General features: G+C 40.9%; 1 protein-coding gene and 2 pseudogenes across 3 annotated transcripts in view; 2 read left to right on the top strand and 1 right to left on the bottom strand.

Moving 5' to 3' along the window:
- KHDRBS2 (KH RNA binding domain containing, signal transduction associated 2) overlaps positions 1-16,529 on the top strand; it is a 620,233-nt gene that overhangs the window by 109,075 nt on the left and 494,629 nt on the right. The gene's annotated exons all lie outside the window — the stretch shown is intronic.
- LOC134912515 (5S ribosomal RNA) lies at positions 12,874-12,992 on the bottom strand (annotated as a pseudogene).
- Positions 14,851-14,969, top strand: LOC134912514 (5S ribosomal RNA; annotated as a pseudogene).

The following is a 16,529-nucleotide window of genomic DNA, read 5'->3' as shown; positions in this document are numbered from 1 at the left end:
TTGACATCTCTCTCTTCAGATTGCGTGAGCTGGGGATGCAGAACTCACTCAGCCACAATGAGTCAGGCACCTCCCACTGAGATTTATGTTAGTAATATACACTGCAGCATGCGCTCAGCAGATTGCAACAGCTGGTTCTGCCCACAGGGCATTTGTGCTCTGTGCAGCCACACTGCCCTAGTTATGATTCCCACTAACAATATTACAAACTTAATGGTGCTATGCAAATTATTATAAGAATTCAGATTCTGTTTCAAACTCCAAAAATAATGGACTTTGGAAATTTGATGAATTTCACAATTTCTGCATCCCCATACTTTAGCATGTGGAGTGTTTAAATTATCACAGCATGCTGTAACAAGAAGATATGAATTAAATACTGGGTGTTCTGGCTGAGACTTATTCTAAACACAGAGGAAGATTCTGTCCAAACTTAGCCTTCTATTCCCATGAGAAAGATTTAGGTCTAGGAAACGTGCAAAGATTTATTTGGGGTTTTTAAAAAATGTGTTTTATTCTTATGGACACTATGAGGATGTTCAAAGCTTTGACACAATAAGTGGATCTCCCAAGCAATGGCGGGTAAGTCTACCTATCTGCTGTCGGCTGCACCACCTGCTAGACGTTCTTACTCCGGACCCTCCTTGAAGTCCTTTCATGTGGCAAGGTTCAGAGGCAGGGGCCGAGAGGTCTCCACCACTTCCAGAGGATCTCGTGGTAAGTCCCGTAAACCTGCACCTGCTGTCTCCCTGGACCAGACCACCGGATCCCCTGCCACTAAGCCTTCCGCGTGACAGTTGGACCCATCGACAAGGCAACTTTCAGGTAGCTTCTCACCTTAAACATGTTGCCCACGTGTGGGCGGAGTCCTGCCAGGATCCTTGGGTGAGGGACCTCATTTCCCACGGATACCAGCTGGAATTTCCCTCCTCATAGGTTTTTCAAGTCGTGCTTACCAGCTTTAACCGCAGCAAAAGTTACCTTGCAAGAGGCTATTCAAAAACTTTTGAAAACAGGGGTTGTAGTTCCTGTACCTCCTCCGTTACGCAACAGGGGTTTTTGCTCCAGTCTTTTTTTTTGTTCCCAAACCAGATGGTTCAGTGCGCCCCATCCTGAACCTGAAGTCTCTAAATCTGTATCTGCGGGTGTTCAAATTCAAGATGGAGTCTCTGCGGGCGGTGGTGTCTGCTCTGGAGAAGGGGGAGTTCCTGGTGTCTCTGGATGTCAAGGATGCTTACCTACATGTTCACCATCTTGGATGACCATTTCCAGTTTCAGGCCTTACCATATGGATTATCCACAACTCAGAGGGTCTTCACCATGGCGGAAATGATGCTGCAGCTACGCAGGATGGATGTAAACATAGTCCCCTATTTGGACAATCTCCTAATAAAGGCTTTGTCCAGGGAGTGCCTACTGCACAACATTGATCTGACTACTCGCCTACTCACGGATCATGGGTGGATCCTAAATTTTCAGAAATCTCCCCTGAAACCGACCAAGCATCTTCAGTTCCTGGGGATGATACTGGATACGGTATCTCAAAAGGTGTTTCTCCTGAATGACAAAGCCTTGACTATCCAGGCTATGGTCCGCTCAGTGCTCAATCCTCGCAGGGTGTCCATACATCTTTGCATTCAATTACTGGACAAGATGGTAGCTGCTTACGAGACAATCCAATACAGAAGGCTTTATACCCGGCCATTTCAACTGGATCTGCTAGACAAATGGTCAGGTTCTCACCTTCATATGCATCAGGAAGTGACCCTATCTCTGAAAGCCCGGATTTCTCTATTATGGTGGATTCAAATTCCTCACCTGGTAGAGGGCAGAAGTTTCAATATCCACTTGGGGATTCTACTGACAATGGATGCCAGCCTTCGGGGTTGGGGAGCGGTGATCCAAGGGGCCCAGTTCCAAGGGTTATGGTATGTTCAGGAATCAAACTTTACCGATAAACATCCTGCAACTCAGGGCAATTTACAATGCTCTGCTACAAGCCTCCCATCTCCTGAAGGGTCAGGCTATCCAGGTTCAATCAGACAATGCCACAACGGTGGCTTAAATAAACCGAAAAGGGGAAACAAGAAGCAGAGCGGCAATGTGAGAGGTATCAAAAATCCTCCTCTTGGCGGAGGCCAATGCAAGGGCCATCTCAGCCATATTCATTTCAGGAGCGGACAACTGGGAAGCAGACTTCCTCAGCAGGCATGACCTCCATCCGGGGGAATTGGGGGCTACATCCCCAGGTGTTTCAACAGTTAGTTCGCCAGTGGGGCTGTCCGCAGATATATCTGATGGCTTCTCGTCTCATCAAGAAGCTATGCTGTTACTGTTCCGGAATGAGGGATCTGCAGTATGTAGCAATGGATGTGCTGATGACACCATTAATGTACTGGCTTGCGTACCTGTTCCCTCCTCTACCGCTGATCCCAAGGGTGCTAAAAAGGCTAAGAAGGGAAAGCGTTCAGGCAATTCTAATTGCCCCAGATTGGCCTTGCCGGATTTGGTTAGTCGGACCTCATGGCCATGTCTCAGGAGGATCCCTGGCCTCTGCCACTCCAAGACATTCTGCTTCAGCAAGGTCCGTTCGTCTATCCAGACTTACAGCAGCTATGTTTGACGGCTTGGAAGTTGAGAGGGAGATTCTAGCAAGAAAGCGTCTTCCCCCCCGGGTTATTTCCACCATGGTCCAGGCCAAGCAGATGGTTACGTCTAAACATAATCATTGTATCTGGAAAAGTATGTTTCCTGGTGTGAAAGTAGAAAGGTTTCTCCCGTGGAATTTAGAATTGGTAGTTTTCTACTTTTCCTGCAAGCGGGAGTGGATATGGGCCTACGTTTAGGCTCCATCAAAGCTCATATTTTGGTGCTATTTTCTGCCAGAAACAACTTTCCATGTTACTAGAAGTACAGACTTTCCTGAAAGGTGTTATTCATATGCAACTGCCCTTTGTACCTCCCACGGCTCCGTGGGACATCAATGTGGTTCTGTCCTTTCTCCAATCGAATTGGTTTGAACCCTTACATAGGGTGGAGTTGAAATTTCTCACGAAGACGGTAATTTTATTGGCATTGGTGTCTGCCAGACGTGTTTCTGAATTAGGGGCCTTGTCCTGTAAGAGCCCTTTTTTGACTTTTCATGAAGACAGAGCGGAATTTAGGACTCATCCTCAGTTTTTGCCTAAAGTGGTGTCCGCTTTCATGTGAATCAGCCTGAGTCCTTGAATGTGGTCAGGGCTCTGATGGTTTATGTCAAAAGGACGGCCCATCATCGGAAATCTGACTCGCTGTTTGTCCTTTATGATGCTTCCAAGATTGGTCGGCCAGATTCTAAGCAAACTATTGCTGCATTGTCTCTGGTTGACCATTCGACAGGCCTATACATATGGGTCCACGTTTATCTTGGCCTTTATTAGGATTAATTGAGACTGGGCAGTAGGACTTAATCCCCTGCTGTAATGACTTAATCCACTGCTGTATTGTTCTCTGTATTTTATTGCAGCTGAGAACAATAGATGAAAGGTTTATGTAAATAAACCATGGTGTGCCTAGGCGCAGCAGAGAGGCCAAGATAATCATGGATCTAGCTGTACTTCGGTGACTCTGCCTTTGCTGACTTCTATTCAGGCCCACTCGACGAGGTCGGTTTGCTCTTCCTGTGTTGCTGCCCGGGGTGTATCAGCCCTACAGTTGTGCTGAGCTGCAACTTGGTCTGGTTCGAAAACGTTTGTTAAATGCTATAGGTTCAGTACCTTGGCCAAGGATGACCTTCAGTTTGGTCAGCAGCTTTACAGGGTTCTCAGCACTCTTCCACCCATTTGGGAGCTTTGGGACTTCCCCATGGTACTAAAGTACAAGACCCCAGTATCCACTGTAAGAGAAAATAGGAATTGTAATACCTACCGGTAATTCCTTTTCTCCTTGTCCGTAGTGGATACTGGGCGCCCGCCTCAGTGCTTCATTCCTGCTTACCTGTGTAAGTATTTGGTTGGACCGACATTGCGGTCCTATTATGTTGTTGGGATAGCCGTGCCATCCGGGTTAGGTTGGTGTTGCTATCCTCTGTTCTGGTTAGTGCCCTCCTTTCGTTCATGGTTGTGTGTTGGCTTGTTGCCTCACCGCTGTTGTATTGTTCTTCTCTCATATTATGTCCGTCTCATCGGTCACAGTTTTCCTAGACTGAGTCTGGTAGTAGGGGCATATAGGGGAGGAGCCAGCACACACATACACACACTAAACGTTTTAAAGTGCTAGGCTCCAGTGGACCCAATCTATACCCCATGGTACTAAAGTACAAGACCCCATATCCACTACAGACTAGGAGAAAAGGAATTACCGGTAGGTATTAAAATTCCTATTTTTTTTGCATCTTGGTTCCCTGAAGGATCAGATTTCCACACTTTCCATATTTTTGAGTTGAAGGTAGTTTTCCTTCCTGGAACTCCAAAAATCACAATTCAGGCGCTGTATGTTTTTAAATTGTATACATTCAATTAGTTTTTATACTATGAGCTGCAAAAAACCAGTCCAGCTGTGTCTGCACACAGCTATTTTAATTAGTGATGATGAAGTGCCACAGATCTCCACCTCAGAAATTAAAGCAAACCAAAGAACCAAAAAATGACTGTTTTGCGCTAAAATACTAAATGGTGCATATATGAATGAAAACTGCTGTATAATATATAACCATCTGATTTATTTATTCAATAAAATATATATATATAAAAAGATTGGGTAACGTTCTGCTTTTACTATATAGAATTCATGTGTACAAGTCATCAAATACTTTTCCTAATTGCTATAATGGAAAACACCTGATATATATTACCACATGTAGTATGAATACTTATGCACACTCTAGATAGTATCCATAAGTATACATCTTTCATAAAAAAGTGCAATTTAATACGTTATCCATATAGCATATGATTTAAGGAGTCACGTTTGGCCAGAAATTCTCCCTCTAACTAGTTTCGCACCTGAGTGCTTCCTCTTTGCTGATCATTCTACAAATTCCTACAACTGATGGTGATCTGGTCCATAAGCTGGGAATCAAGGACGGCCAAACGTGACTCCTTAAATCAGAAACCGCTGGCTTGGTCTTCTACAACGAGGACGCGGCCAACCAGCTGACGGGGAGAGTCAGATCTGCACAGCCATCCGTATACAAGTGGCTCCAGCTTCCCATGCTCTGTTGAGCAGACATAGACGGGTGAGAGACAGCACAACACACCACTGAGTGCAGCGTAAGATCCCGCAAAACAGCCAGTTGGGCTGCAGTGGTAAGCTGCCATACACGGCACATAAGCAGCAATCACATTACGGGACAAGTGCTCTCAGGATCGTTTGCACATAACGTGGGACACCATACTTAGTGCCACTGCTTGTATATACAAGAGACTGCACCTTAAAACTGAAAAGCATACGAGTGTGCAAAAGTTTTCATACCATTTTAAGAAACATATATATCATGGAACAATAAGCTGTGTGCATACAGCATAAGAGTGGTAACCACAATTTGGGACAGCATCTTTAAACACAGTTGTTTCTACAATATCTATATGGATAACTTTTGAAATTTAAAATTAAATTGCACTTTTTTTATGAAAGATGTTTACTTAAGATTGGATACTATCTCGAGTGTGCATAAGTATTCATACTACATGTGGTAATATATATCAGGTGTTTTCCATTGTTATAACAATTAGGAAAAGTATTTGATGACTTGTACACATGAATTCTATATAGTAAAAGCAGAACGTTACCCAATCTTTTTATATATATATTTTTTTATTGAATAAATAAATCAGATGATTATATATTATACAGGAGTTTTCCTTCTTGCTCTGGCCTCGGCCAGGAGAGTTTCTGAGCTCGGAGCTCTGTCATGTCAAACTCTGTACCTGATTTTTTATTAGGACAGGGCTGAACTTTATACTAAAATGTCCTACCTCCTCAAAGTAGTTTTCGGCTTTTCATATAAACCAGCCCATTGTGATTCCAGTTCTTCCAGAGTATTCTCAGACTTCCAAATCACCTGATGTAGTCAGGCCTCTCAGGATTTACTTGGATAGGACTGCTTCTCTATGGAAACTGGACTCTGTCTTTATTCAGTGTGATGCTACTCATTCAGGATGGCTGGCTTCAAAACAGAGTCTAGGACGATGGATTTGTCTGACCATCAGGCAGGCCTATGTGGCTTCTCATGACGAACCTCCATCCTCCATTACTGTGCATTCCATGAGCTCTATGAGTACCTCCTGGGTGGCTGCCCATGGGGTTTCCATGGCTCAACTATGCCAGGTGGCCACTTGGTCCGTCCGGCAAACGTTTGTCAGATTTTATAGGTTTTGCGGCTGCAGCTTCTCAGTATGGCCATGCTGTTTAGCAGGGTTCTCAGTGCTATCCCACCCATGATGCGAGCTCTGATATGTCCCTGTAAAGATCCTCCAGTGTCCCTTTGTGGATGAAGGAGAAAACAGGAATTTGTCACTTACCGATAAATCCCTTTCCCTGATTCCACAGTGAACACTGGATGCCCACCCTGCGCTATCATACCTCCCAACATGACCCTCTCCAGGAGGGACACAATGCTCTGCTTCTGGACTTTTCTCTTAATTTTTGATTGCCAGCACCTGCTTTGAACAGGTTAATCGGATAAGAAAAGTGTTTCAGCACAGGTGATGGCAATCATACAGTAAGAGGGAAGTCCAGGAGCAGAGCATTCTGTCTCTCCTGGAGGGGGTCATGTTGGCAGGTATGCGCTATTCCTTCCTGCCATGGTCATTGTTATATGTTGTGCCTTTCGTGTTCTCACTTGTTCCTGTTCTCCAGTGTTTCACACATGTTCATGTGTTATTTTGTGTGTTATTTGTCTCACTCCTCTGTAGTTTGTCATTTCAGCTCTCCTCAGGCTCAGTTTCTTAAGACTAGCTTGAAGGAGGGGTGTAGAGGGGGAACAGCTACTCACACTTTTTAAATTTAAAGTGTCAGCTCCCAGTTAGCACCCATTCTATACCCCACTGTAAAGATCCACCTGTGACCCCTGTGGAATAGGAGAAAGGGATTAATCAGTAAGTACTAAAATCCTGTTTCATCTAATTAAACCAGGCCAAGCTGTATGGTGACCCTTATTTGAGCACCACAATGCTATACTACTTACCACTCTGCGGAGCACCCCAGGACATCACTATATATAAAGTCTTAAGTCATCACCTTGCTGCATTGTTAACCACCAGCAGATGATGGTGAGGTATTTTCCAGGTGTGATTACTGCTTTTGCTAAAATGAACACATAAGAAAACATTGGCAACGTTTTTTCATTGCTAAGCTGAATACGTACAAAGGAATACACTGTATCCATTCTTGCGGATAATTCTGAATTGTTTATTACCACCTTTTGTACGGCAATATTTTATCAAATCAAGTTTTTCACAGTGACCCATTACCAGCCAGATCAGCAACACATTTGTGTTTGCCAAAACAAAGGAGTAATCTTCTAACCATTTAACATTCCAGGTTACAGTGAAAGGCTGCACATGCCACTCTTATGTGTGTTGTTATTGACTACATATGCTATGCACTTTGTGTCTGTTGTGTGTTTTGGGATTGTGGAATCCACTCAAACTATGATTGATGGAACTTTCATACTACAATATTCTGCCGCATATTATCTAATTTTCAGGTTCCCGGGCAATCTTATAACAGTATTTGACTGTTAATATATTCATATAGGTCTGCCTACATGTTTTAGAATGGAGTCATTAAACTCAATAAATCTCTAGACACATGGAACATGGCCTGCATTCCTATGCTGATGATGTGGATCAGGACAATTTCCACAATGCACATGCAGCATGTGACAGGTCACCAACCAATAGTAGAGGGGCTGGTTGTAAACATTGAGATACTGTTATATCTTACTCTGTGCACTCAAAAAGTGGATGTCTCCTTCAACACCATGATCACTATAGAGAGCTTACATCCCACTGAGCTCTGAGCCCGTGCCAGCCAATATGAAACAGCCAGATGGTGGTGGTGGTGAAGGGGGTGGGGATTAGAGGCTGTGGCAAGGCACAGAGGGGAGTACAGATCAGCCCTGCAGGAAGTCCTGTGTGCAAGATGGCCCAATCCACCTTCCTGCTGAGTACCCCCACAAGAAAACACTGCTCTTAATGCATTAGAATGTTTGACATTTATGTAGTAGAGTGATGATATTGTTTATGATCAACCACGTTACACCTGGCACAGTGGTGAAGAATAGCCCTGTGTTCTCAGGTGATTACATATTTCTTGAATTTGTTGTATTTAATAAATGTACCTGATTTGTTGGAAATTCAGCTTTCTATACATCACTGCATTAGCACCCTCCATGATTTGTTACTATAATTAAATTTTATTCAATTTAAAAAAAACCATTAAGAATCTATCCCTTTGCTGTTTAACGCTATTGAATAATTGAGGTAATAATTGAATAAAAGTGAGTAGAAAATGCGAAATCACTTTACAAAACAAAATGACTGTTTTGTAAATGCCCCATATTATTTAGATCCATCATTTATCATTAACCATAATAGTAACATTTTATATAGCACTAAAATCAATGTTCAATTTGATCACCAAACATTATGGGACTTCAGTCTCATTATGATAATTGTTTGAATTTTGTTTCAAGATATGCATTTGGATAAAGGAGACAAAACTAATTGTATTTGTTCGGCGCAGAGTAATTTCATGCTTTGCATTTGTAGTGTAATTGATTTGAAAATAAATATAAAATTGTATTTTCCATATCATATAATTGATAAAAACAAAGATTCAATGTAATTTACAGTTAAGTACAGCATTTACATCTAAAAAGTCATTATTATGGGAGTTGGAATTACGAAGGGTTTTAGTTAATTTAGTTTTCTCTTTGATTTCTGTGTCCTCTGTCTTTTTCTCTCTGTTTGTGGCTTCTATGTCTTCGACTTCCCCTACTTCCTGCCCATCCCTTCCTGGAGTCCCGTCCTAGCTTCCACCCATCTCTATTTGTATGTTCCTACTATTTCCTTTACCTTTCTCTTTCTTAGATATGTTTCTTATATTAGTTATCAACATGTGCAGCCTAAATTAGCCTAAAAAATGCTTCTTTAGATGTCAATAGGGGACTGATATTTTTCTGATGCAGGAAACATATAACGCAGGTGGTCTTTGTCTCAGTTTCATGAAATAAAAGGAGTGCTGATATACAGTATTCATTTCTAACAATGTCCCTTTTTATTGCTGTTCCAAAGGGGATTTTTTTATTAGTTGTAGTCCAGTTGTAGGTTTAGTTTTATGTACCTATCATGGCAAGGGCTGTTCTCTTATAGGCTTTCTAACATTGTGTGGGTTGCACATAGCCATATGATTGTCAGTAGTATTTTCTATATAATTTTTGACCCTTCCCTATAGGTCCCATGTCAAAACATGCCTGCCTGCATTCCTCTCAGGTCTCTTGGGTACTTGTAGAGAATTTCCAGTGGCTTGCTCTGTTTGATACTTGGCAACTCAAACATTCAACAGCTTAAGAATATTCTTATTATGCAGCCCACACCATTGTATACATTCATGGTCTATGTGTCACAATATGTAATGTGTACTGTCTCATCTGCTTATATAAACACTTTTAACTTGTCACTCTGGGGTGACTTGCTGTTCATATTTTTTTTTAAACAGACCACACCATTCCAAATACTGGTGCCTTGATGATGCTGTCATATTAAATCACTCCTCTCACCAGAATATAAGAGCAGCTATGAAGATATTTTTCTAGTTGAATGCCTCTGAATAGATGGCCACGTCTTGATTTGGAAGGCTAACAAAACAACAGCATGGGGTAATATAATTAGTTGGGCCTGTGCTTTGAAGAAAATAACCTCTTGGGATATTACCTCTCTTGAATTGATACTAACATCATTGATATTGCATTACAAAAATTTAGGTGATCTGCTGATAATATTGGTCAGATTGACTTAAAGTCCAGTTTAATGCTGTTTCCTCTCAAAAGGTTGCTGATACACTGAAGTTGCTGCAACATTTTTCTGATAAATCAGATGAATCTGATTTAATGCTGACATATACAGTTTGTTATAAGCAAGAGCTCAGTTTTATTATTGAGCTCAAATACCACATCACTGGCCAACCTTGGTTTGACCCCTGGAAAATGGCAAAGTTCAGGTCCAACTACAAACCTTTGTATAACTTACCTTATTGGGTTTCTTGTCCTGTGAGCTAGCTAGATGAATTAGACCCTTACCTCACCCTGAGCCTGCTCCCTGTTCCTTCTAATATGCATAGAGCATATTTAAACTCAAATATCTCTTTAGAGAAAACCCAGACAGCAATTGAAAACCTTCTGCCTCTAGTTTAGATGGCTTAAACCTCCTGTACTATAAAAATACACAGAAGTTTTAGACCCCTTAACTGAATTGTTTAACAAAATTTTGGATGTGGCCCTCTTTGTCCATCAACACAGTCCAATATAATATAATTGTAATTCTCAAACTGTACTAATTATAAGTCAATCTAGCTTTCCCCCTTACTGTCCCATTTGATTAACCTTGTTCAAGTGGGTTATATCCATGGCAGATGCCACAGGACATAATGTTCAGCAGTAAAGGTATATAAGAAGGTATTGATGAGAATCAATATACAGTAGGAGACCATAGTATACATAGAAAACAAGTTCAATACGGACAACATCATGTAACAATAGGATAATATTGACAATAAAAATACACAGAAGTGGAAAAATAGTACCACATCAGTTTCACTAAGAGATTAAAGTCACTAACCTCAATGTACTGGGCAGCCGAAGTACAGCTGAGATTGTACAAGGGATGATATTAAGTTGATGATAGCAGTGCTGTGTAATATACTGTAGAGCACCAATGAAAGAGCTCAGCAAGCAAAAATCTTAAATTGTAATACAGATTGTTGTGTGTAGGAGTTCAGAGCCAGTAATCTATCTGCTACTGATGTGATGAAGCAATATCTTAAACAAGTATTTTTTTTTGAGAGTGGTGATATCAGTCTGGAGTATGAGCCAGTAAATCACAGTGAGAACAGTAGGAGTAAGCAAGGATCACAGCTAATGATCGGTCTGAGAACGGTGAGAGCAAGCCAGAGTCAGAGCCTCTAATAAGGATGAGAGTGGTGAGAGCAAGCCAAGGTCAGCACCAGTATTCAGACCAATAATGGTGAGAGCAAGCAGGGGTCAGAGCCAGTAATAAGTACGTAAATGGTGAGAGCAAGCTGGAGTAAGAGATAATGTAATTTTCAGTCAAAGAGTGGTAAGAGGATGAGAGTTGGTATTCACCAAAGTATAGAAAAAGCAAACTGTCAGGGCCAATAATTATTCTTAGGATAGTGAAATCAAGTTCCATCATATATTTGTTACGACTGAAGGATTTTCTTTCCGAAGGGTCTGTGGCTTCCATAGATCTTCTGGGCAGTGACCCTTGTACACCCTGGGTTAAGACTCGCAGAACTCACCAGCAGGTCTTCTTGCCTATTATAGCCACTTTTCCCATAAGGGATGATGTGGCTACTGGTACTGGAATGCAACCATGACTTACGCAACTTGTGGTAGTGCAATCTTAACCTCGGAGTGACCCAGGTCAATGCTGATGGAGCAAAAGACCAAAAGAAGATAGGATCTGCTCTAGACAAGAGACAGGAGAGCAAACAATAGACTCTTAACACAGAACTCTCCCAAACGCTGGACAGCTTTTGAATGAGGAGAGTACATAAAGTACGCAATAAATACACTAGAGAAAGAAGTTATACAAAACAACAAAGAGACAGAGCCACTGACAGTGGGAGTACTGAAGGTATGCAGGAGAAATAGATAACTAGACTGTAAAACAAGAATTGAGGAGTAATATTAGCAGAAATAACAAAAGCAACACAACAAATTATGCAGCTGAGACAGAGTTGGATGCTGATAATTACGTAACTGACACAGCAATACACAGGAATTACTGAGTTGGATTCGGATGGCTATGCAACTGACACAGAGCTAGACACAGGAATAACTGAGTTGGATGCTAACTATAGCTGATTACTAGAGGACGGTATCTCACAAAGTAGACGTGATTCCGCACCAGTATTCTGAAGGTTCCAAAAGATAATTTGTAATGATAATAATAATACTACAGTACCAGAATAACATATAATATGCACGTGTAATTCGTGTTATAATTGTAGGGTCTGGTGGTGCACCCAGAGTCAGAAACACACTAGAGAAGGAGAAAAAATACAGAAGACTCTTGTGTGGGTGCACTCTTTTTTATATGTTTGTTAATATGAAAATATTAAAACATAACTTTTATTTGCTAATTATTCTTAAGAAAAAATCCCCACTTGTATAGTTCACCACAATTATTTTCATAACATTCTATGTTACTACATACAAATATGATTCAGCCCACCAGCATCTCTAGAGGATGCCATATCTATTGATGTGGCTGATCAAACTTAACAGGTTGGGATATATGTAGGCCACAACCAAGGTTAAAATATTTAAGGAAAATTGGGAATGTTCTGGTTAGTCTATATTATTAGACTTTAGGAGGGATGTAGACACTGTTGCTCTACATCCTGTTCCTATCCAACCAGCACAAGCTCTGCTTGTATTAATGGGACCTCAAGGGGTCGGACCTCAAGGGGTCAATATACTGAAATGTTATGAGTATAGATCCTTATTGGTATTGGACCAATTCCAATCTAAAACATATCAGGGAAGACGGTACTTAGAAAAGGTGAAATAACTAGGAAAGATAAGAAAAGAGATGATTGAAGGAGAAAATGGTGATCCTGCTGTTGGCTTAGAGTCGAGAAGGTCATGAATTACAACACCGGGTATTCTCTGGGGGTCACCCTCACAGGTACTGACCCAGCCCACCACCGTTTTGCTTCCAAGATCGGACGAGATCGGGCTCTGTCAGTGGGGTATGGTAGTAATTTCTCAGGCCTGCTTATAGCCGACTCACCAATGAGAGTGCACCTAAAATAAGGGAAGGGAAGAGGTATATTGTAGGTAGAGACAGAGAGAAATGGGCGGATCTGCTGTCTATGTTAGGCACAGGATAAACCTGTGGATCATGGATGAGAGCCCGCAGATGTATAGAGAGAAAAGGGAGGAATGGAACAAAGAGAGAGGGAAGAGAGAAGAGAATAGAAGACTAAATAAAGATGATGACAGATATCATCTGGTATCAGAATACAGGATTGTCAAAATTGTCAGCAAATAGGCATGGGCCAGATTGACTGGCAATATTAGATACATTCCGTGGTCACTTTGATTTAGAAAAATGTATAAGTATCAGCTTGGTATCACAAACAGAATGTCATCAAAGAAATGAAAATAATTAGACATAGGCCAGATTAACTGGCAATAATGGATATATTCTGTGATCACTCTGTTTGGGAAGATAAGTATTTATAAGTGGAGAGGACAAGTTGGTACACAGACCCTCTGGGTGCCTGTTATCAGAATTGTTCATGCATATGCTGCAGAAAGGACAAATAGATGCTGTTTGTAACCACACAACTAAGCAGTTAATGCTATTTTGGAAACCAGCATACAAATGACAGTAATATTATTAGTAGTTATGTTAGGTATAATGATTATGATGCTGGGATTTAGAAGGAGCAAAAGGTGACAATTCCGAAGAAAAGAGGATAAACATGTTTCACCCGTACTGCGGGCTTGTTCACTTCCAAGTGAACAAGCCCGCAGTACGGGTGAAACGCGTTTTCCAGCATGACCTATCCCAGTATTGCAGTATGAATTACTTCAACATGAACTAAGGACCTGAGGAGTACATTTTGCATTCTGTTACATAGTGACTGACCCAGGGACCTGGGCAGGGACCGGTACACTTTTCTATCATTATTTATATTATATTTTTCTGAGATTTTTTTATACTTACACAAGCAATTCAGCAATACGTGATTCCTCTTTTTTTTTTTTTCCGGCCCTAAGCAGGGCAGTCCAAGGATCTGGACTAGGACTATTATACCCAAAATAATTTTTCAATAGAAATTCTCATCATCCCTTCCCCTTTTTTCTTCTCCCCCCTTTAAAAAAAACAAAACTTTGTTTATCCTCTTTTCTTCGGAATTGTCACCTTTTGCTCCTTCTAAATCCCAGCATCATAATCATTATACCTAACATAACTACTAATAATATTACTGTCACTTGTATGCTGGTTTCCAAAATAGCATTAATTGCTTAGTTGTGTGGTTACAAACAGCATCTATTCGTCCTTTCTGCAGCATATGCATGAACAATTCTGATAACAGGCACCCAGAGGGTCTGTGTACCAACTTGTCCTCTCCACTTATAAATACTTATCTTCCCAAACACAGTGATCACAGAATATATCCATTATTGCCAGTTAATCTGGCCTATGTCTAATTATTTTCATTTCTTTGATGACATTCTGTTTGTGATACCAAGCTGATATACATTTTTCTAAATCAAAGTGACCACGGAATGTATCTAATATTGCCAGTCAATCTGGCCCATGCCTATTTGCTGACAATTTTGACAATCCTGTATTCTGATACCAGATGATATCTGTCATCATCTTTATTTAGTCTTCTATTCTCTTCTCTCTTCCCTCTCTCTTTGTTCCATTCCTCCCTTTTCTCTCTATACATCTGCGGACTCTCATCCATGATCCACAGGTTTATCCTGTGCCTAACATAGACAGCAGATCCGCCCATTTCTCTCTGTCTCTACCTACAATATACCTCTTCCCTTCCCTTATTTTAGGTGCACTCTCATTGGTGAGTCGGCTATAAGCAGGCCTGAGAAATTACTACCATACCCCACTGACAGAGCCCGATCTCGTCCGATCTTGGAAGCAAAACGGTGGTGGGCTGGGTCAGTACCTGTGAGGGTGACCCCCAGAGAATACCCGGTGTTGTAATTCATGACCTTCTCGACTCTAAGCCAACAGCAGGATCACCATTTTCTCCTTCAATCATCTCTTTTTCTTATCTTTCCTAGTTATTTCACCTTTTCTAAGTACCGTCTTCCCTGATATGTTTTAGATTGGAATTGGTCCAATACCAATAAGGATCTATACTCATAACATTTCAGTATATTGACCCCTTGAGGTCCGACCCCTTGAGGTCCCATTAATACAAGCAGAGCTTGTGCTGGTTGGATAGGAACAGGATGTAGAGCAACAGTGTCTACATCCCTCCTAAAGTCTAATAATATAGACTAACCAGAACATTCCCAATTTTCTTTAAATATTTTAACCTTGGTTGTGGCCTACATATATCCCAACCTGTTAAGTTTGATCAGCCACATCAATAGATATGGCATCCTCTAGAGATGCTGGTGGGCTGAATCATATTTGTATGTAGTAACATAGAATGTTATGAAATAATTGTGGTGAACTATACAAGTGTGGATTTTTTCTTAAGAATAATTAGCAAATAAAAGTTATGTTTTAATATTTTCATATTAACAAACATATAAAAAAGAGTGCACCCACACAAGAGTCTTCTGTATTTTTTCTCCTTTACTAGAGGACGGTAGCAGAGAAAACAGACAGAGGTATCCACGGCTAGTACTAGAACCTAGAGACAAGGGCTCCTGCTGCAACCAGGAACTATGACCAGCAGGGAGTGAGAGACAGACAACACATATAGGAGACAAGCGCCAATGAGAGTCACAGCACAGCCAGCATCCCCTAATTACCAACTCTCTGCAGCTGTGCTGCTGCACATCCACCAGCCTCCTGACTTTTACAAGAAACAACAGGCTGTGGTCAGGTAACGAAACATTCCCAAACACGTAGTAGCTAGCTTTCAAGTTGCTAGGATACTGTCAGAAACACTAACAGAAATAAGCCGCAGCAGCGACTCATAACAATAGTTAAATATTAATCATTTGCTACTAAGTTTAACATGCAAAAATTATTCATTTAAAATATTACAATGATTGTCTTCTCTTTAACTTGTGGGTTTTTGTTTTTGAATAGTCCAGTACACATCTAACTGTATATCTGAGTCTTTAAATTAGAACCATTCTTCTTCTTCTGATGATTTATTTCTTCACAAAAAAATGTGTCAGGAATGTGGTAAACATTAAATCTGCATATTTTTATTACTTTGTCAAACTCTGGTATATACTGTAGGACATTGATACAACCTGATTTAAAGCAAGGAGGATCCACATCGTTTAAAGGGAAAAGCTGGGACATTTGCTAGCAGGCTTGCTAAAGAATCTTCCCCTTGGTGAAACCTTGAGGAAGGAATTACCATACCTTGTCAGCGTGCTAATAGAGATCCACATACAGTAAATGCCAGAAAGAGATTGTTACCTTTACAGTTTTTTACCTATACACATCACTTTCACCATGTGATTTTTACATAATTGCTGCTGTACTATACTACATAGACCGGTTCTTGGTTGCAGATGGCTTTTACAAGTTTGATATTGTTAATAAAATGTTTCAGTTTGTGGTTTTCATGTAACA

This window comes from Pseudophryne corroboree, chromosome 4, assembly GCF_028390025.1.
Source record: "Pseudophryne corroboree isolate aPseCor3 chromosome 4, aPseCor3.hap2, whole genome shotgun sequence".
Classification (NCBI taxonomy): Eukaryota; Metazoa; Chordata; class Amphibia; order Anura; family Myobatrachidae; genus Pseudophryne; species Pseudophryne corroboree.
This window is presented reverse-complemented; position numbering and strand designations above follow the sequence as displayed.